Source organism: Rhamphochromis longiceps, linkage group LG7 (genome assembly GCF_057381845.1).
Source record: "Rhamphochromis longiceps isolate RC_006_pf linkage group LG7, R_longiceps_female_GT1.1, whole genome shotgun sequence".
Classification (NCBI taxonomy): Eukaryota; Metazoa; Chordata; class Actinopteri; order Cichliformes; family Cichlidae; genus Rhamphochromis; species Rhamphochromis longiceps.
In genome coordinates this window covers 21,109,756-21,133,450 of record NC_140563.1, presented here as the reverse complement: position 1 = coordinate 21,133,450, position 23,695 = coordinate 21,109,756, and the positions used below count along the sequence as shown (strand labels likewise).

Here is a 23,695-nt window from a genome sequence, read left to right as displayed (position 1 = left end):
GTGCTAAAATGTGTGTGATTACAAGGAAATAGGTGACTGAGTTTAAATGCTCATTCTATTCGACAATACAGGGCCACCAATTTAAAAGGTTGCATATTAACTACATGTTATAATGCAATTGTGCTTTCCACCATAAGGTGAGGTGAGGATATCAGCAGACTTAATACAACAAAGTGATAACATTCTCTTTAAGCTCAATACTTTTATTGATTTCATTCAATTCTGTCCCACTCAGTGGTTATATAATCTGGCAACTGGGCAGAGGTTAGTCAGGACGTCATTACTGCCTGCTTCCCCTGGCTGGAGAGTATTTAGTCAGATCTTAGATCGGTTGTTTCTTCATGGTTAGTCAACAACTATTTGCTATCTAGCAAGCTTACTTCTCAGCTCTCTCTTATGTTGTGCGTGTCTCTGAACTAGCTGACCGTGCTAGAAAAGTGCAGGACAAGTTCTCTCCTCCAGTGGGATTCCAAAAGGGGTCATGTAAACCAAGAAATGAATACTTTTCAAAACTTGACCCCCCCCCCCCCCCAAAAAAATAAAAAATACATTTTGAATTCCAATGTGTTATATAAACATAAAATAAAAGAAAGGGCCACATAAAGTATGCGGCTCTTTCTTGTTAAAATGACCTAAATTTTAATACAGGATTAAAAAATAGTTCAGGCAGTTTAATGATAATGAAAATGTAGGTAAAAGCACACGTTGATTGATGAACATCTTAGTCCAAAGAAACATGGAGCCTCTCTTCCTTCTATGTGATAGAACCACTCTGTAAATCACAATTGAACAGTCCAGTTTTTGTTTTCTCTGAAGAGAGACTGGAGCTGCTGTTCACAGGCCTCCCAGTGTCACATCTGATACTCACCATGCCAGCACATTTCTATCAGCAGCATCAAGCCCTAACCATCACGCTGATAGAAAAAAACCCCAGCTTTATGCTTGTCTGATGTGAGAGCAGTGTATGTTAACTGATTAATAACCTGCTATGCAGAGCCATGGGAGATAATAAGTGGCTTATTTCCCCTGACTGGCATTTATCCCACCATTTTTCCCATGACCACTAACACCATTACATCCACAAGCATCCAATGTGCTTTCAACCCCTCCCCACCTCCCCAAAAAAGACTGTGACTTCATATATAAACACTTTTTTAAAATGTAAATTTAGTTTCAAAAAAACAGATATATTGCTATTTGTAAGGCAAATAAAAACTGCTTTCACTCTTTTACACCCAAACTTGAGCTGGTACACTGAACTTCTCTGAGAAATCAGAAATTAATCAAGCACAGCATCCAACCACTAAAGCAAATTAACCATTAATTACTCATTACAGGAACATAAAAAAATGATTCTGACAATTTCCAGTACTGGTCATTTAGAGGAGCTATCAAATAAAACTTTCCTTGGGTGGTGGCCTAATAAATTTGCTTAGCACTGTATGTGAATGTAAGCATATTTTGCAGAGAGATGTATCAGACACTATTGAGTTTCATTTATATTGTTCTTGGTTAGAAGTAATAGAAACATTATAAAGTACGATGGGGCGTGTTGGTGGAATGAGTAGCACTTCTTGCCTCACAGCAAGACGCTTCCTGGTTTGAAGCTGGCCTTTCAGTGTTGAGTGTCTTTCAACCTTCACACTCTTTACATGAAGTGCATGAAAAGTGCTTGGATGGTGTACTGAAAAAGTGGAGTGTGAAATCACATATTGTATCCTCAGTATTTGCCATTTTCATTCTGTGGCAGAAAGGGAGGGGCTAACAAACAATTTTCAGCCAGTAGTAGGAGAATACAATATCACTGTGGACGGTAATGGCAGTGATAACTAGCAAGTAATTATATATATTGATGTTGGATGTGCTGTGGTTTTGTTTGGTATTTATGTTGGTTACATTGTCATCTTTACCTTATGAGAACTTAATAACATTTTAATCACATGAATATGGTAGCTAATATGATAATTGGGGCCACACCTCACAATTTCTGGGGATTGAGTCGATCGATTTGAGACAAAGCCTTATATTTATGAAGTAGATTATTAAGTATGTCACTATATGGACAAAGAAGTGGGCCACCGACAGACAGTGTTGGGGAGTAACGTAATTAAAATACAAAATGTGAGTAACTGTATTCCGCTACAGTTACTGTTTAAAAATGTGGTATTCAGAATACAGTTACTTTGTTGAAATAAATGGATTACACGGCTTTTCCTGTTTTATATGTTAGGCTATGCCCGCTATTTTTGGTAATTCCACGCTGGTGGAAACCCAAACAAAATACGCATTAAGAGGCTCTGATTCCTGTGTCTCAATCTCACCGCCCATGTCACCTCTACTTGCAGCCCACATAATGACGTGAAGAAATATTGTTTAAAAGTATTATTCAAAAAAATTTTTTAATATGAAGGCAATATGAGCAGAGTGCTACAGGCATTGCCCTATACCCGTAATGTAGAGCTGTGCGATATAAGATTTTTTCATATCACGATATGTTTTTTTCATTTCAGGCGATAACGATATATATCACGATATAAGCCAAATAACTATATTTGTAAGATTTAAATGTGCCGTTGCTCACAAGTAAAATGTGAAATAATCAGCTTGTTTTTATTTAAATATTTATTTCCCATAATAAGTTCAACAGGGTAGATGTACTTAAGGAACATGAGACTTTTTCAGATAAATAAAGGCAAATATTGCAAACTACACAAAAGGCAGCCGCTAAAGCGTTTAAGTTTCAAAATAGAACAAACGAAACAGACTACTAAATTGTCAATTCCACTTAGAAACAAAATATTAATTCTAAAAATAAATCTTAGTTTGTTTTACAGAAGAACAGGCAAAACTGACTAACTTTTGTCAATATCAAATAAACTGAGAACTAAAAGGAAATTCTCAATCTCTCCTTGTTGTATAGCTTAGCTTTTCAAACAGTTTTAACAGTTACTTTAGTCTGACAAAAGCCGAATGACGAATTAGCGCTTCCAGTCAGAGACTGAGGCTACGTCCACACGTACACGGTATTTTTGAAAATGGAGATTTTCCGTTTTCGTTTTAAAAAATAATCCCGTCCACACATAAAGGCAGAAATGAAGGAAAACGCTGCTATGAACATGCCAAAGCAGCAGGTGGCGCTAGATTCCTAACCGTGCAGAAATGTTGGCCAATCAGAAGTCTAGAAGCCTCGGTGGGAAAAAGTAAACAAAGCTGGGGCATAGAAGCAGAACCGAGTCGTATGTGTGGAGGGACAGTAACTGTGTGTATATGTAAGCATTTAAACACTGCAGAGAGTAGAATTAACAGTATTGTAGAAATTCATTTCACCGAAACAATAACGTGGCGCACAGTGTGACGTCAAAAAATGCGCACACCTTTGACGCTGTGTTTTCTCCGTTTTTCTAGTCCACATGTAAATGCAAAAACGGAGTTTTAAAAAATCTTCGTTTTCAGTGACCAAAAACGCCGTTTACGTGTGGACGAAAGGTGCAAACGCATAGAAAAATCTGCGTTTTCAGAAATACCCGGGTACGTGTGGACATAGCGCATGCACCAGTTTATTGTATTTCCAGACTTGCTTTCGGCACAATTTACAGTGCACGCTACTCTGTTTTTTGTCAGACTTGAAATAGCCGAAATACCTTCACACTACGGAACTTCTATGGCTCTTCCGTTCAACAATCTCTCTGGCATTGGAGCCATCATCTGTTTTCTCTTCGGTAACCTTCGGTCACACTCGGTTGATATTTCTCACACTCATTTCCTCCATTACCCGGGCGGCACGGTGGCTGGCTGCTTCCCAAACAAATACACATGTGCGGCTTGGCACTTGTGCTGTACGTAACAAGTCACGTGACGTGACGCTGCGGCTGTGATTGGTTCGGCTCTGCGCTATTTAATTTGGATTGGCTGTTCTTTTTTTTTTTTTTAAGAGGACAAGAGCGGCGAGGTCTATCGCGATAGTTTAATTTTTCTATCGAGAAAAAGTTATATCGCGATACATATCGTTATCGTTCTATCGCCCAGCTCTACCGTAATGTGCACACAAAAAAGGAGAGTTGAAAAGTACGAGTTGTCACCGACCAAAAACGGGAGGTGGAAGCATGTAAATATCATAATAACCACTGCAGCCAAAAAGAGTGCCTGATGAGCCCAGTTGTAAGTCAGCTATTAAGACTCGACTGTAAACTGTGTTCGTGTTTTCCTCCAAAACAATAAGTTCAGTTCTCTCTGTCTCTCACTAGCAAAGTTGACCCAAACAACAAAGTAAAGCTAGTTTTCGGCTACGAGCCCGACACGGAACTCGACATATTAGTCAGAGGTCCCTTTACTACGGTTTAGAGACGCGGACCTGCTTTATATACGCGTGGAATAGTTTTCTATACGAGATCGCTGCAAAAAGTGCAGCCTTACCCAATGTCCACCCTACTGTTACTCATTTTATATTAAGATTTAAAAATCTAGTTGGTATTGCTATGGCGAATAACCTTCAGTAATAGTAATAAATCACACAGCAATAGCACATTCATGTAGTTGTAAAAAGCATGACAATACATTAAGTTATCCAAAGTATTCAGAATACGTTACTCTCATTGAGTAACGTAACGGAATACGTTACAAAATACATTTTGAGACATGTATTCGGTAATCTGTAGTGGAATATATTTTAAAAGTAACCTTCCCAACACAGCCGACAGATTACACCTACAGGAGTTGTTCAGCCATGGAAACCCACACATGAAGATCCTGGTGCACAGTTTTTGTGCTGATGTTAATGACAGAGGGAGTTTTGAAATTCTGAATGCTGAGTCAGCAGAACGTTGGCGAACATGCTCTGTAATGTGACATTGTCGGACACCTCTTGGCTCAAATGCTTCATTTTGGTCCCAATTGATTGCTGATTACACTGACACGCTCAAATTCAATGAGCTCTTTAGAACAACCAATTCTTTCACAAATGTTTGTAAAGGTAGAATGCATAGTATCATGCTTTTATGCACCTGTGGCAATAGAAGTAAAGTGAAGTGAAGTAAATTCTCCTTCTCATTCCTCTAGGTTAGTCTTTAGTGCTGCCCTTTTTTCTCCTAAATTGCAAAAGTGTTGAGAAATTCCAGATATAGTGTTTCACCAGGAAAATGTAACATAATAATAGTTCGTTTTGAAATCTTACCATTTTATAAATATAGTAGTTTTATCTACCAAATAATCAGTCTGCAAATTTTGCAGATCTCAAAATTAAAAATGATTGTATAATTTGAGTGAAACCCATTTTCTTTTCCATCGTGGGTCCTAAAAGTGGATTCTAAATGGAAAACATGGATTCGATTTTTTTAATGTTTTTTTTTTTCTTGTCCATGACAGCACTCAATTCTATATGTGTTGTCTGATTTCTCTTGAAAAACATACATGTATGTTATTTATTAAATATTGATTTGCACTCGTGATGGCTAATGCCAAGTGGCAGGCATGGTCACTTGCGGCACATTAAACATCATATAAATGTACCTGCAAATGTCACTTTGTTTATCGTATCTCAACAATGCCACGGACTTCAAAAACAACCCAGTCAGTCAGTAAATGGACTGGGACATCATCACAAAGCACATGACCCATAAGCTATACAGATCTATCTCAAAATAATAAACATAACTACGGTGTACATTTTAGGACATCGTCAGGTCTCAAGAAAAAAGTTGTCAGGTATCAGTTGTCAGGAAAAAAGTTGTCAGGTATCAGACAAAAAAATGTCAGGTCTCAGTTCTCAAGAAAAAAGTTGTCAGGTATCAGACAAAAAAAATTGTCAGGTCTCAGTTGTCAGGAAAAAAGTTGTCAGGTATCAGAACACAAGGTACCAGACAGAGAGAAAAAAAATCTTCGTGCAGGTGGCGGTGTTGTCATGTCCCACCCAATGACTGTATAAAAGATGGACGATGCGACAGCTCCCCAAAAATGAAGCCAAAACGTCTCTATCGCCCCCTGGTGTCTGGCTGCAGTATAGGTCATAAACCCCACCTCCTCCATGTTAGCGGATGGGACTGGGGTCAGACTAAAATAAATTTATTCTCCTCAGATAATTTTTTTCCAAAGATTCTTTCTTTTGTTATCAATAGTTCTCATCACGCTGATTGATGTTCAAGGGGTCTCCTCTCTCATGAGTTTGATTCTAATTCCTACCGCGGTGATGTTAAATTGGGGTGAAACGTCATCATAACAGCTTTGACTGGCAGCTGCAGTCACGGAGAAACTTGCGTATCTCTGGACCCAGGAAACCCAGCTTGGTCCTGATGGTCTCCCTCACTAGTTTCTCTCCAGGGTGAATGTAGCTGTTATACACAATATGGATTATTATTAAATGAAAAGAACAAATTAGACTACACTACTGAAACCTTCTGCTGCTGTTTTTAAAGTTTCCATGTTACCAGGCTGTAGAGATTTAAACCGTTTTAGATCCATTACACTCACAGTCTTAAATGTTAAAATCTCAAAGGACAGCATTATATTTTTGATATTAACAGTAACTCTGGGCTTCTGTGGAGTGTGTAGCTGATCTCATTGCTGTCTAAAAATGGATAAAAAAAACCATAAGATGTGCTGAATCCTTCAATAACCCAGACTATTAGAGTAACAGGTGTGTAGCATCGCTAACTAGCTAGCAACAAGCCTCCAACACAGTGCGTATGCTAGCGGCTAATCTAACTAACGAATTAACAACAGAGCGATTTTAGAATAAGATGATAAGCTGTGTGTCTTTTTTTATAACAGTGACATGGTTGTTTTTACCTTAATTTAACGAGTAGTCAGTTGCGGTAAACCAGCAAAAAACTCGAGCTGCCGGGCTACGTAAAAAGTGTAGAGGGGCGTGTTTGCGGTCACGTCCAGCAGGATGTGGGTGGGAGTGTTACACAGTCGCTCCACCTCAAGTCACTACTGCGCAGACTCTGGCTCCAAATTTGCAAGATGGCAGCCTCCACAAGCGGGATATTTTGGCTTCATTTTTGCACAATGGTAGGAGGCGGTGTCGCGTCGTCCATCTTTTATACAGTCATTGGGTGGGACATGACAACACCGCCACCTGCAGGAAGATTTTCTCTCTGTCTGGTACCTTGTGTTCTGATACCTGACAACTGAGACCTGACAATTTTTTGTCTGATACCTGACAACTGTTTTCTTGAGAACTGAGACCTGACATTTTTTTGTCTGATACCTGACAACTTTTTTTTTTTAGACCTGACGATGTCCTAAAATGTACACCGTACATAACCAATAAATATAAAGACAATAGTAGCTGTTAGGGACGATCGTGGCTCAAGAGTTGGCAGTTTGTCTTGTAATCGGAAGGTTGCTGGTTCAAGCCTCGGCTCCGACAGTCTTGGTCATTGTGTCCTTGGGCAAGACACTCCACCCGTTGCCTACTGGTGGTGGTCAGAGGGCGTCAGTGTCCGGCAGCCTCGCCTCTGTCAGTGCGCCCAAGGGCAGCTGTGGCTACAATGTAGCTTGCCATCACTAGTGTGTGAATGGGTGGATGACTGAATGTAGTGTAAAGCGCTTTGGGGTCCATAGGGACTAAGTAAAGCGCTATACAAATACAGGCCATTTAATATTTCTTTTTTTTTCTTTTTTACAATTGTAGCTGAAGACTTCCTGTCTTACAGGATTGATACAAATCATCATGATTTGTGTCCATAAAAATGTTTAGAAATACTGGCAACTAAGAATTAAATGAATGAACTGAACAGTGAGATGTACTGACAATTATTTAAGTTGTAATCTTTAACTGCTACTCATTCAGGATTTTTTGACAACAGAACAAATGGCTGCCTCATTTTCCAAATGTTTTACGTGCTGAATGTTAGATGAGTCTGAAATAATTTAATTCACAATAATGAGATTCTGATAATGATGTGGGAAGATTTTGGTTCGGTCAGTGGGAATAAAGGTGTAGATATGTTTGGCTTTTATTTTGGTAGATATAAAATAATATGGCTCCAACAGACAATTTGACAGAAATGAACTGTCCTATTGTAAAATACAACACAATAGTATTGTTACAACATGAGCATTGGTAGCCACTAGGGTGAACACAAGTTTTCACTAAAATTTAAAGGAAGCTTCCTGTGTTGACTTGCATTGAATGCTGTCTGAACACAGTAATCAGTACAACACTAAACTACAGTATTGGGTGTGACATAAGTCTAACTATGTGACACATTCAACCCAAAGAGATGAATGACACATTCCTAAGTGTCACACTTTTGAGCCAAAGAAGGTTGTCACAGTGTTTGGTTTTTATAAACTTCATTTCAAGCAACTATATTACAAGAGTACAACTGATGTGCTTACATTTTCAGATTTTGTGGTTTCTGTTTTCACAAACATTCATTTTTTAAAAACGATTTTCACTGTAGCAGTTTCATTTGTCGGCAAATATACTGTAGCACACTTCTGGTTAATGGAAACTGGGATCATTCTAACACACAGTTCAATCATACTGTCCTTGCTCTTTGGATGTTTACATGTCTTCGCTCTAGCTCTATGAAAGGTACTTTGCTTTATTTTGAAGAGTGATAACCCTCTGGGATGTTTGGAGAAAAAGACCCATCCATTCAGGGTTCTCCTCATTATAATCTGCCTTTGAGGACAAAAATTCTCACTGTGTTTGATGAGCATTTGGGTAATACACCTTTTACCATTTTTTGGAAGGCTGCAGCATATGTAATATACCTTTATGGTAAAATGAGAAAATAAGTCAAAATATAAGGTTGCTGTTGTTATATTTTTAACACCAGCTTCATAGTTGAGAGAGACACTTTGCTAAAAACACTCTGTATATAAAAGATGGGTGTAGCTACAGTGATGACCTCATTATCACCATCTTGGTTTTTGGAAACCATGTATCATGCACAAAGAGGGAATCTGAGTGAAAAACTAGTGAACACTGCATGCTTGCAAGATAGAAACTTGTCATCGCAAAGCAGCAATGCCAATAATAGGTCTTCTACTCCAGGTGGGCCAATGATATGTAAGCTGAACAACATCCTGTATTTAAAAAAGGCATGAATCTAACAATAAAGTCTATAATTCCATTTACTTTGGTATTAAATAATGGAAGAAGTAGGGTTATTTTCTCATATACCTTTATAAAATTATGAGGAGTCTTCCCTGTTAGTAAATAGGAAGAACACAAGTTTGCGACACTTTGCAATTGCCTCATTTTTTTTAGACTCGGAGGCTATGTCCAACTTTTATTTACAGTCTGTGTTTGCAACATGATTGTATATGGTTGTTATAGCAATTCTAAATTTGAACAAGAAAGTTTATTTAAAATTAAAAATTATTGCTAAGTGGTATTTCAAAATTAAAACGAGGAGTATACCATTGAGTGGAAGACCATCCATTCCCTTCCACTTATCCTTGTCAGGGTCGCAGGAGGGAGCTGGAACCTATTCCAGCTACCACATGGCGAGATGCGGGGTACACCCTGCACAAGTCACTAGTCTGACACAGTGCTAGCACAACTATGAGCAATTTAGCAATTAACCTAACCCCACTAACTACATGGCGGAGAGAACCACACCTAAAGGCCCTGGCTAGGTGATGGGATCAAACTCAGTACCTTCTTGCTGTGAGGCACCAGTGCTTATAACCGTGAAAGTGGAAGACCTATACATTCACAGCTGAAAATACACATCTGAATAAACATTGCAATGTAATACAATAGAAATATATTTTAAAAAAACATGAATAAATTTACATGAACATCCAGCTGTCTCACTTTCATCGCCGGTCTTTCAGCAAATCTCTAGGTCTTATCACAGGCTTCACACACTACTTTGAAAACCTCCAAACTGTGTCACATTTATTGTGCTGGAGGGCATTTAAAGATTACTCCTCACATGCTATATAAAGTCCACTTAATGTATAGCAACACAGATGGTGTAACATTCTTGCAAAGCCAAACAGGGTCCAAAGGTTACATTTTAAATTTAGCGCTACCATCTTCGGTAGTTAAGTGAATATATTCAGTATGCAGTTATTATTGAATGAAATAGCTGGATAGTTGAATTCATGCCTTTAGGGGTTTTCTCAAACTACTTTTATGTATGAGCAGTAATTGCTAAAAATGGACTAATATAAGTAAAGACAAGAAACAAATTATTGAATTATCAATGTTAAGACAAATGGCCAAAAATACTGAAAGTCTTGCCTTCTATTCAGTCTCAGTGCATTTACGTTGGTGTAAAATTACAGACTCAGACATTTTTCCTTCTTTTTCCAGCCAGTAAATGTCAGCAGGCGTTAGTTATATTATGGATACAGTGTGTATAGTGTATTTAAAAATATCCATAATGCCTGGAGTTTAAGTCGAGGTTAGAATAAGTATTTTGTACCTGTATTTTGTTCAGTATGTCTTTATAAGCAGAAATCTTCATCCCAGGAGCACATCCTGCGGGAGAGTGCTTACCCCAACAATCATATTAGTGTGCTAGGAGACAGAAAATCCACAAGAGAAGGCATGAGGTGTAAATGAAGGTTAGTATCATACTTTAGACCAACACATAAACATCAAACAGCTTTCACGACAGAAGAAAAAAGGGTTTGGGGCATTTGGTGCATTTCAGATGGGTGACTCAAACTGAGGTTATTTTTATTGAAATATTATCATGTAGATGCATGAATTAATTTGTAGAAGCTGAGTGCTTCTCAAAAATACAACAACTTTTAAATTTCAATTACCATGGTTGTTTACGGGCAAGTGCTTTGGGCTTGCACTGAGTCACATGAGTTTTGGGTTGCTGCAGACGATATGCTGCACTTGTTCTTACAGTTTTTCTCAAATGTTAAAACACAAAAGCCAATCCTGTAACCCAAATGACCAGTAGTCTAAACACATTTACTAAATGTAGCCACCATATTCCAGTACCATAAACACATGTCACATGAAGACACAATTCACAAAACACAACCCTCTGTACTCATAAATCTAAACACATTTTTCCTTGCTAAAACACATGTTGCAAAACAACTCTGCTCATATTCTCAAATGAAAGCCCATGTGATGCAAAATGCTTGCCACAGTCACCAATCTTTGAACACAGGGAACACACCTGGCGTCATTTACTACACACAATGACTCAAAATTGAAGACACTTGTTGCTAATGCTGTACCCACATGTAAAAGCAAGTTCAGAGTGCACAGTATGCTGAAGATTCCAAACAAACACAATGGATGAAGGCAGAGTCAGGGGAAGAGGAATTTGATGCAGAGGAGGGAGAAGAGCTGGCCCTGGAAGAAGAGGAGCAGGCCAATGAGGAAGAGGAGTTCAAATGAGAGGAGGAAGAGGAGCGACCAACGAGGAAGAGGAGAAGGCCAACATGGGAGAGGAGAAGGTCCAGGAGGGAGAGCAAGACAACCTCGCACCATCATTACGGACGAGATGCGAGCAACAGCTCAGCGACATGATGCCGCACAGTGATTGTGGTGTGTGTGTGGTGTGAATAACGTAAATAAAAAAACTTCACACCCTGTTCATGTTTTCAAGATTACTGTTGTGTGCAATAGATTCTGTTTTTGCATTGAGTTGTGTTACAGTAGTGTACGTACATGCAGGATTTTCTATAGATTTATACTACTCATATGAAACTCACAAATCTAAATGCCTAATCCTCTGCAGAGATCTACGACGATCCGTTACTGTATAGTTTCTAAAATATGCATTGGCAGTTATGGAACAAAGAACCTTCTCACAAATTGAGCATTGTGTTTTCAATTGTTTTGCTGTAGTGTGTAATGCTGTGTATAGTGTTTACAGTTTTGACAGCTTCGAGCTGCTCTCTTGGTGTGGGAGTTTGAGTTTTGCAGTGGGAAGGTGTGGTTGTGTTTATGTAGCTTTAGAGAAGGGTGTTGTGTTTGGACATTGGGGGACCTGGTGGTAACGTTTGTGACATGTGTTTTAGCATTTGAGAAAAACTGTAATAGATTTGCTTTCGACTAAATGGAAATTCATCAATAGACTGTTAAAGACAGCTAAACCTGTTACGCTTTGCAACTAGATTTAGGCATAATTTATTGATGAGGCAATCTGGCAGAGACTGGATGTGAGGGTCTGACTTTAAATACTTTACTTGTTTGATTAGAAGGCGCATAAGTAAATATGTGCCAGCCGAGCACTGGGTAGAAATATTGAGTAGCTATTGCTGTGTATTGTTCAGTCTTAGTGAGAGAGACAGAGTGAAAAAGGAAAGGACACTCGAGCGGGCACTGAAGGCCTAATGACGATACCACACCTTTCCCTTTGGAATACTCTGGGGATACTGATTCATGCACTCAGACATCAAGTTGAATCCTTTAAAGACTATTTTTCTGATCAATAATTTTAGCGGCAATATTCTTGTTCCCGAGTGTGTCACAGACCTTTCCTGTCTTTGGCATTTGTATGTCTTTTGTTAGTTTTTATAACAGTATTGATCGGTAGTGCTCATTTGCACTACATATGTATTTAAAAGACTGTGGGCACACTGTAGCTTTCAGAATCAAACAACTAGTTATTATTTTTCCTTACTTTGCTCATAACAATCACGGTATATCCTCCCAGTCCCTGTAATTGTAGCTCCTCATAATCCTGAATGGCATGTTCACTCTGGAAAGCAAAAACGTCAATTTTCCATACCTCAAGCACTGAAATACATAACATTACTCAAACACGAGTGCCACCAAGTTGCTGTGTACCCCCCACTGCAAAAAGAGAATTTAATTAAGTGCTTAAATATTCAATCACCCCTCTCATTACTTAAACTAAGAGCCTCTCTGTTTGGATTTGACAAAGAGCCAGGGCACACAGTGCATGCCTGGTAGTCAAAGATAGTAGTGAGTTGCCACCATTCACCCGAGACCCAGGGCTTTTCCCGAGAACAGGAGGCATAACACCAGAGCAATTGGAACTTCCTGCTATTAACCATGAATTTGGTATGAAATAAACGTCCTTGCTTGTCAATGTAAATGAAAATTATATGTTGCAAAGACGTTGCACCTAAAGTCTGAAGTAGTTTCATCACCCTTGCCCGTCATATTAAATGGATAAATTAAAAGGGGTGCAGCTCACCATTAATTATAACTTAATCCTTTAAGACACTGTTTTTAGATATGTGAATTTGCGATGGTAAAAAGATCAAAGATGGAAAAATTGAAGTGTCGTTGGCGATTTATGGGTATTACGCGCTAAAAATAAATTGCACTACAGTAGTATTAGTAGCTTAATATGTTGCAGAAAGATGAATCTGTTGGGAAGTGCTGTTCTTGTGATAACATGTCCTCCAAATGCTAAAGTTTAATAAGAATGTCTTGTATCATAAATAGCTATGTATGTGTACAGAATATATATACACACATACAAGCTGGTGCAGCATACCTTCAGAACTTCCCGCAAAAGTCCATGATGGCATCAAATGATACAATAAAGGATATATGACTTGTCATATATAATATGTCAGCTAAGTGTGCTCTACCAGTATGTAGAGAAAATGCCCTTTTTTTCCTTTTTTTTTTTTTTTTAAGATTTTCACCTCTGTTTCTATGTGTTAAATCTCTGAAATGGTAAGACCTTTTCTGGGGCTGTTAGCATTTTGAAGAAGTGCCTATTATGCAATGTGTTTACGCTCAGGGGGCTTCTCCTCGCTTCCTCTGAGTTTTCATTAGCTTGGAGGGAGCCAGAAGAATATGAGAAAGGTCTGAAAAGTGAATACTGAGCTCCGTGGTTCCTTGATGGCCAGGAGCTTGTAATTTCCTAGAGAAGCCAAGCTGATATTTTCATTTTTGTTTTAGATTTATGGTCGCTGAACTGTGTCGACATCATGTCACCTGGTTGGAAATGGCTCAGAATCAGAGGCCCAAAACTAATCTTGATTTTGTTACCAACTTAATTGCATTTTATTTGTAAGTATTTGTTTTTCACATGCATCCCCAGCTTTGCTTGCGCCCCAAAGAATTAGGTAGATTATACATGTTGTGTTCATTCAGTGGATGAAAGACTCCTCAAAGTTTCTTAAGCTCTACTGTAGATTCTGTTGAAAATCACGATTTTAAGGCACACATCTGCGCACACTTTGAATATTTATCCGAATATATGTGGCTGTTTGATTTTATACTAAGTCTATTTCTTTAAAAATATTTTTGGCCTTTTGCAGCTTTATTTGATAGACACAATAAAGAAAGGACAGGAAAACAGGGGCAGAGAGAGAAGGGGGAAGACATGCGGCAAAGGGCTGCGGGTGGGGCTTGAAACTGGGCCGGCCGCTCTCAGCCGTATGGCATGTGGTCGCCTGCTCAACGAACTGAGCTAAACCGGTGCCCCATTCTAAGTCTAAATTGAATTATATGAACATCCCTCAAGTCACCTAGTCTACTCGCAACACACACCTGTGGAAAAAACAAAAATCAGAGGGATTTGTTGCAGTTTCCAGATCCCATTTTGGGGCTAGAAAGCTGTCATGGCTCCTTGCTACAAGTACAGTATTAATTAGATCACTCTCAGAACTTTATTTATTTCATCTTTAATTTTTTTTAAGTTAAAAGACTCTAATTGTTGGATTATCACAAGATGTCATGAAACAAATTGATACTTTTATAGTCAAAGTGTATAGGATGGAGACTATCTAGGATGTTTGCACACTTATTTCATTAATTACAGCACTAGTACATTTAAACAATCCTCTGTGTGTTTATACAGTACTCTAAAGTATTGTATCTTTTTGGTCACGTAGGTTGCAGGAGTACTGAATTGTGCCAGCAATCAATTCCTCTTACAAAGTCAGTGAATTTTGACAGAAGTGGGAAAATGTGTGCAAATTTGAACCTTTTAGATGTTTAACATCTCAACCACCACTGGCCACAGTCTCATTACTTTGGGCAAGAAAGAACTTAAAGCCACTACAACCTTGAGTTCAGCCAGAAATACAAAAGGGCACAAATGTCATTTCTGCATTCCTTAAGCTCTCTGACCCTTTGGGAAGATGGGTCACAATAGCTATTCATCCCTCTCCTCTCATACAGATCCCTGACCCCATTCCATCCACTGTCCCATCAATGCAAAGCCTAATGTTTCCACAAAAGAATCAACCTTAACTAGCTAAAATCCCTTGATATGTATCTATTTTAAATGATTTTCTCTATGTAATTGTTTATCCATACTGCAATGAAGCTAATATCATTCTCCTATTTTTTTTCTGCCTTGATGCATGCTCAATCATCCAGGTAAGTAAATCTCCAAAAGTTGATTCTGTTCACCTGGACGTAGCGTTTTGTGGGAGAAACTTTTCGTCACTCATCCAAGTGACTTCTTCAGTCTCAGCTGACTGCAGGTTTCCCCAATCTTATAAACAGTACATTAAACCCCAAAACACGCTGTGCTAAAAATTGGTCCACCCCAAGGATTGGGTCCCCCAACACAAACAGAGTAACATAGTTTACGCTGTTAAATGCCAGGAGGATTGCCAGGAATTATACATCGGGGAAACCAAACAACCTCGGGCAAAGCGGATGGCACAACACAGAAGAGCTACCTTGTTAGGCCAGGACTCTGCAGTCTATGTACACCTACAGGCCAGTGGACACTCTTTCAAGGATGAGGATGTGCACATCCTGGACAGGGAGGAACGCTGGTTTGAGCGCGGAGTCAAAGAGGCCATCTCTGAATCGAGGAGGGGACCAAAGGGTACATCTTTCGCCATTTTACAATGACAGCATTGGGGATTGCAGCCATTCCCCAACTCTCTGTGAATGGTACTCATGGCCATTGATCAGTAGTTGTTGATCAATGGTCATGAGAGTTTGCATAATTAATATTAAGGAACTGACCTCCCAGCCCATTGTTCCTTCAGTGGGCTGGTTTCAGTCATTATGCAAATGTGCTGTTTATAAGATGAAACCTGCAGTCAGCTGAGACTGAAGAAGTCACTCGGATAAGTGACGAAACGTTTCTCCCACAAAACGCTACGTCTAGATGATCAGAATCAACTTTTGGAGGTTTTTCTGCCTTAAATATCTGATCAGTGTGAATCTATGGTAAGACCCAAATTTTGCAAATTTATTCCTTTGAAAATGCTTTTTTTATGGAAAAAAAGACATAAAATGATTTGATTAATTTCCACAAATTGAAAAATGAACCATAAAAAGTAATTATTGCTGCACTGTCATGCATTTCAAAATGTTGGCTTCTCAACATACCGCACTTTGATGACATTATAGCTGTAGCAGTTACAGTAAGCTGTACTGAGAGTTTGAGCACTGAAGCAGAAATAGGAATATTAATGTGCGCCATGTGCTGTGATCTCCTAAGGCCTGTGTAGCATACAGAGAAGATATAACCCTGCTCTTTTCCTCTGCACACAAGAGGATTTTATTGTGTAATTCTGCATCAAGGATCATTGTCTTGTCCTCAGTGGTCGGAAGTACTGACATGTGTTAATACATGTAAAGCCTGTGTTAGAATTTCCATAAACCTATAGTGATGTGCAGCACAAAAGAATACAGATACCATTCATTCACAAATACATTAACTTTGATTATATACACTCTTGCATGTGTCATATCCTTGTCATATTGGAAGAAATTTCATTCGCAGTTTTAATTATTCAGGACAGTGACATTGGTTGAAGAATTAATGGGGTTGAAGACAAGAAGTGTAGAGAGTGATTAAGAATTAATAGCTTCAGGTGTTTAAGTTGAATCACATTAAAATGTGGAACTTGTGCATTAAGTACCTCACACTATTTTAGGGAGTCAGTCAGTTTCAAGTTCAAATTATTTAATAAACAATCTTAATTGAAATGATTTAGTCATGCCATATTTATATACAGTTACATGCGTCATATATGCTTTGATTAGTACTTTTTTGTTTTTTTTGTTTTATGACATTAAATCTCTGCTGCCAATATGACCATTTGATGTAATTTATTGGATTATGTTAAAGTAGCAAATGCAGATTTTCACAGTGATCTGACCGGTACTACAGTAAACTGTTTACCGTAGAATCTGAGCTCCCTTTAGCACAAAACTAGAATTAAATGAGATAATTGATAAAAAAACAAAATTCTTAGTACAAAGACTACGCCTACAAAATTATGAACATGGTAATAAATCCGGTCAATTTCTAGCAAACCAGCTAAAAATAAATAAAGAAAAAACAACTATATGTGCTGTTCAAGATTCATCTGGGAACACAATATATGATCCGATACAAATAAACAACATTTTCAGGGATTTCTATAAAACGTTGTATTCACCACAAATAAACCCATCTAAAAAAGAAATTGATCAGTTTTTGGACAACATAACTCTTCCAAAATTATTGGACACTCAAGCAATGGCACTGGATTCACCACTGACACCAGGTGAACTCCAGGAAGCCCTGATAAGTATGCACAATAATAAGGCTCCAGGTCCAGATGGCTTTCCTGCAGAATTCTACAAAGAATTCTGGTCGATTCTAGCACCAGTTTTCTACAGAACGTTGTTGGAAATTAAAGAAAAGGGCAGACTTCCATCAAATATGAATTCTGCAAACATTAATCTCCTGCTAAAACCAGGCAAAGACCCTGTATATCCCTCAAGCTATCGTCCAATATCCCTTATAAATGTAGACCTTAAAATAATCTGCAAAGCTCTCTCAAAGAGACTGGAGAAAATAACCCCCCTCTTAATTCATCCTGACCAAACTGGTTTCATAAAAGGTAGGCACTCATCAACAAATACACGTAGATTACTTAATTTGATAGACTACTCATACAGTAAAAACCTAGAAACTACAATATTCTCTTTAGACGCAGAAAAAGCATTTGACAGAGTTAACTGGAAATTTCTATTTGCAACTTTACACAAATTTGGTTTTGGATCCTCTTTCATAAACTGGTTAAAAATATTATATAATTCCCCAACAGCTTGTGTTAGAACAAATGACCAGACATCCTCCAGCTTCTGTCTCTTGAGGGGCACCAGGCAGGGATGCCCACTCTCCCCTTCACTGTTTGCAATTTTTATTGAACCACTAGCAGCAGCAATTAGACAGAATTCAGTAATTAAGGGCATAAAATGCAAGAACGTGGAACATAAAATCAGCCTTTATGCGGATGATGTGTTACTCTTTCTCCAAAATTCACAAACCAATATCTCTGGGGTGATTGAATTGATAAACTCTTTTGCAAGAATATCAGATTACTCAATTAACTGGTCAAAATCTACAGTCCTACCGATTAATTGCTCCTTCCATAATTCCTCTTCTACACCACTGCAATCGGGAAATATAAAATATTTAGGTATTAATGTTTCTCCCAAGCTTGCAGATCTAACTAAATTAAACCATATCCCACTTTTAAAGAAGGTAGAAGATGATCTGGCTAGATGGAAATGTCTACCCATATCACTCATGGGAAGGGTTGCCGCTATAAAAATGATGGTCTTACCAAAAATAAATTATTTATTCTCAATGATCCCAACTAAACCGCCACAAGATTGGTTCAGATCTCTAGATTCATGTATGTCCAAATTCCTTTGGAAAAATAAACCCCCACGTATAAGCTTAAAAACACTACAAAAGACCAAGGATAAAGGAGGACTAGAACTGCCTAACTTTCAGCACTACTTCTTAGCCAACAGGCTTCAGTTTATCTCAGGATGGCTAAAACACACCCTCTTAGATGAACCTTGGCTAGATGTAGAACAAGCACTCTGCAATAATCTAGAGATCTCAGACCTACCATTTATCAGCTCAAACATCCAACGACATGAATGCTTTAAAAGCATCAACATCAGCTCTTCTCTGACAGCATGGTGGGAGTTTCTAAAATTGACGGCGTCTTCATTAATCCCATGCAAACGTACACCTATCTGGAACAACCCTGACATATTACAAAACAATAATATGATAAACTTTTCAGATTGGAGTGATAAAGGAATCAAATATTTAGAACATATACTAGAAGGAACAGAATTTATTTCATTTGACGGACTAGTTACACAATATGGGATCAACAAGAAAAGATTTTTAGAATATCAACAAATTAAATCCATAGTAAAAAAGAAATTTAAACCGGGTCAAGTTGAACTACAAACACCACCAAGTGTGGTTCAATTTCTTACTCTTAAACCCCCCAAATTACTATCCAAAATATACAGAATGCTTTCTAAAACAGATGAATCAATATCACTTCCTATTGCAAAATGGGAAGCGGATTTATCAGTTAACTTAGACCTAAACTTCTGGTCTCAGATTTGCTTAAAAACCTTTCATCTAATTAGAAATCCCAGTCTTCAATTAATTCAATACAAAATATTACATAGAGTGCACTATACAGGTCATCGGATGTTCAAGATGGGCTTTACGTCTACCAACAACTGCTCACACTGCCAAACCAATTCACCGGACAATTATATCCACGCTCTTTGGTTCTGTCCACCAGTTCAGAAGTTTTGGCGCGAGATATGTGAAGACTTATCGAAGTGTCTGAAATGTAACATTCCAACTTCCCCCTTAGTGTGTTTGTTGGGCAGCTTAGATAATGTCACTTCAGAAAAGAATATCGCCCATATGGTTTTCACTGCCCTATGCATAGCCAAGAAAACAGTCCTCATGAACTGGAAAAATAAAAATAATCTTAATTCTAACCAATATAGAAATTATCTATTAGATTACATTAGTCTTGATACAGCCTCTGCCACCACATCAGATCAATTGCTCTGGGCTCCTTTGATCAGCTCCATCACCTAGTGGGGGTGGGGGGTCATAGTTTGGTCCCGCCTTCACTGTTGTGATTGGTGTGGGGGTAGGGACAGGCTTAGGGCGTCGGGGGGTTCCCCGGAGGCATCTTCCTTGGGGGGCTCAACCCGGGGTAGCGGTCATGTCCGGTTAGGGGCTCTGTTGGCTCTCCGGTGACTGTTTCCTCGCGGCTGCGTGCAGCGGGGCTAGGGGAGGGTCTGTGCTGACGGACGTGGGTTACTGACCTGGTAGCCTGGCTGCCCCTGGGTGGGTCCGGGATGGGCGTGAGGTTCTGGGGGCGCTCCGTCTCTGGGCTGGGACCCGGACCGGGCCTCGGGGGCTTGGGTCCTGGTTGGTGTGTTGCCGGGGTTGTGGGCGGGTGGGTGCATGGGGGCCCAGCCCTGGAGCAGGGTGCCGCCGGTGCGTCGAGCCACCTGGGGGGCTCTTCAACTGGTGGGGGAGATTGTCACATCTTGCAGGAGCTTTCCTCTCCTCAGGAGCTGCCTCTGCAGGAGGGGGAGATACAGGAGAGGTGGAGGAAGATCTCAGCCTGGGTGTTTATTGTCTTATGTAGTCTGGAAGATGAGTGGATGGTGGGGTGGGTGCAGTTTTCTCTGTGGTGGGGTTGGGTGGACTGTCCCGGGCTCTGTGGGGCCGGGCGGCGCTGCTGCACTGGGCCCGGTCTGGATGGGCCTGGGCCCCCTTTCCCTGGCGGGTCGCGGAGTATGGGGGTGCCTACTGGGGTCAGCGGGGGAGCTGGCCCCAGGGAGGGGTCACTTGCCCCTCCCTTCCTTCCCTCCCCATCTCCAGCTGCCTCCCTCTTCCCGCTCCACCACAACCACCCACACATGCAGGGCCTTGGAGTAGGGGTATGTCACCAGGGTGCAGAGGAGGCTACCCCCCCCCCCCCCCTGTCCCCTTCTGGCTGCCTCTGCCTCATTACACATACATATAGGATCTTGGGGGGTGGGCACGATACACGGAGTCCAAAGTACCATCAGGGTGTACACCCCACCCCTGGCATCGTTGCCCACCTCTCAATTTTAAATACACGTAGACATTGAGGGCTAGCAGGAGGGACCATGCGCTTACCTGCTGCTCTCTGGCAGGTAGCTCCAAGCCCTCCTGGGTTTTAAATGCACCTTAGAACACACATGCATCAACATTACAATGAGCGGGTGGAGGGAGGTTCGGAGTCTTCTCTCACCCCCGTTCTCTGCGACCTGCTGGAGCAGGGGGGCTAGGACTAGGAGGAGGAGTTGGCCGTCCGACTGCGGTCTGGAGTGTGGAGCCTTCCTGCTGCTGCGGAGTCGGGGCGGTCTGCCTCCCCCCACCGCAGGGAAAAGGGAAACACCACCTGGGTCTGGGTGCAGTTCCCCCCTCCAGGGGCGGGGGCACCTAGACCCGGTTTGTAGAGTACGCTTGGGGAGTGTGATCGTGTGTACAACGTCTCTTTATGTCTGTCTCCACGTTGGTTGAGTGTGGAGTAAGTGCATATGAGAGCATGAGGGTGGGAATGGATGTTTGTATCTGTGTGTGCCTGTATGTCTGTGTCTATATGTCAGGTTGGGTGTCAGGCGCCACCTCTCTGGGGACATCTCAGGCCCTCCAAGGTTTGGAGGCCTATCTCCCCCTACCACCACTTCCCCTGCCAGTGGCGGACCCCCTCAGACATCGGTGCGTTGGTGGTTCTTTGTGTCCGGGGATGGGCGTCCAGGTACACACCGGCTCACTCCTTGGCGGCCGCTTATCGGGGCCTGGAGCCTGGGGCTCGCTCGGGCCACTTCGGAGGTGGGGTGCCCCCGGCCTCTCGGCCTGGGGCTCGGTCACTCAGGCGCAGCTGGCTGCCGGCGGAGCTCACGGGCGCGTCACTGCAACTCCCCCTGGCTTCTGCTCCGCGGCTGCTGAGTGAGCCCTCATCTGGGACTCTCCTCAGCTCTTTCCGGGACAGTGGCGCAGCTGCCCCTCTGTTGGTCTTCCTTGGTCTCTTGTGTTCTGGGGGCCTCTGGATGTCTGGAGTTTTGATCTCCTCCACACCTGCTTCACGCCCTGAAGGACGGGGCTGTGGCCCCCCCACACTCTCTAGCAGATTATTACATGAAGGAACCTTTTAAAAAAACAAAAAACAAGCGCGTCCATGCTCACAGGTGTACACACGGGTGATCACACCCACAAACTACACCCTTTTTGGCTCCTACCTCAAAGCACACTGTGTTCTGTTGATCTTATGTGCTGCACAATAATGTTTAACATTTAGTATTTACTGTCATATTCCCATATATCATTGTGATGTTGTTTATTCTATTACTCTTGTTCTCTTCTGCTTGCTTTCTTTTTTCTTTCTCAGCAGGTGATCCAGGTGATTGATATATGCATTTTTTTTTCTCTGCCCGTTCTGTTGGTTTTTGTCTTTTGCCCTTCTCCCCCGTCCCTCTTCTCAGCTGTTTCTCTTTCCCTCTTTCTTTCTCCCCTTCTTTCCCCCAGTCAAGTCTGTCCCGTATTCAGTAAGTGAAAATAAAATAAACAATAAAAGGTGAAAAAAAAAAAAAAAAAAAAAAAGAATCTGAGCTCCCTGAGTTCCTTTTATATGTTTTTGAATCAATCTGAAAGCTAAAAACTATCATCGCCTTTCAAATGGTTTCATATTACAGTTGTCTTATCATGTCCTAGCTATTAGGGTTTGATCTAGGTTAAGTAACTTGGTTACTTAAGAGCCTGGAATTCATGTTAATAAAAAAATTAGCAAATTGGATTGCATTGGTAGGGATTATGGTAAAACCATAAAATCTTCTGGGAGCTGGTTCGAAATAGGAGGAGCCTGAAAGTTTAAGGCTCTGCCTCCCATTAAATACTCAGGAACCACAAGTAAAACAACAGTCTGAGACCGAAGTGTTCTCTTAGGGTGTTATGGTACTGTGAGGTCTGTGAGATAAGATCAGGTCTGATTATACAATGGTACCTGCAGTCGGCACCAATAACGGCCTTAACTTGGGCTGAGGATTGTCCAGTGTCTTGACAGACAGCCAATTGGATCCTCTGGCTCAGTGCTGGTGAAATTCTTTTGGGTGTTCCACTTGACTTTTTGTTCCATAACCCTCAGGATCATTTATTCCAAATGACTTTCTTATTGCGTCCCACCTCAGCAGCAAAAACGGTGAGAGACCCTGCTTATGCAGTTCAACAATCTGACCACATTGTAAAAGGGAAGATTTTTTTTGCCTTTGCCATCAGAACGTCATGACAGTGGAACTACCTGACAGAAAATGACAATGAATCCACAGTTTTGCACAGATCTGACCTTTTAAAGGCATGTGGTGCTAAACTTTTGATTAGCTGTAAAACAGCCTGTTTTAGTTTAAGGATTGTTTTCAATAAATTGCACGTTGAGAAAATGTTATGTCTTTCTTCCATTTCTTCTTGTTGCATGTTGAAGCTCTACTTGGAACCTTGTTAAGATCCAACCATGCAATATATGATTTTTTGCCATTTTTAAAGTGGTGTTAAACTTTTCTTCAGGACTGTATTAATTGTGTTAGTATATGAAACCAAAGAGTGCTGCCCAAGTGTAGAGGAGGACTCACTCAGTAAGCTCAATAAGCACTGACTTTTACAGAGTGGCACTGTTATTACCAGATTGCAATAACATTTCATTAACATTAGCTAATACATAATATAGTTTATGAAATCTTATGCATACTAATGTCATCAGAACATAGCTGCTGTTTTTACTGATCAACAACTAATTATGTTTTTTATATGCAAACTAATGACAAAGTAACCAATTACAAGATATCTAATGATTAACAAACATTGTTAATCATATTTTCATTTCATTTCTTTTTCTTTTTGTAAAGATTAAAACGATTCTAATAAATTATTACAATTCATGATTTATCATAAGTCTTACCCAATTGTATTATTCATTGTCAACATTTTATTATATTCAATGC

The 23,695-nt window shown here is 40.3% G+C and overlaps 2 protein-coding genes across 2 annotated transcripts in view; both read left to right on the top strand.

Annotated features, from left to right (window-relative positions):
• Positions 1-23,695, top strand: part of LOC146665247 (uncharacterized) — a 164,666-nt gene that overhangs the window by 115,566 nt on the left and 25,405 nt on the right. The window lies entirely within an intron of this gene.
• LOC146665243 (uncharacterized) overlaps positions 17,593-23,695 on the top strand; it is a 466,438-nt gene continuing 460,335 nt past the window's right edge. Inside the window, exon 1 of the mRNA XM_085412800.1 lies at positions 17,593-17,724. The gene's annotated coding sequence lies outside the window, so the exon portion shown is untranslated. The remainder of the gene's footprint in view (positions 17,725-23,695) is intronic.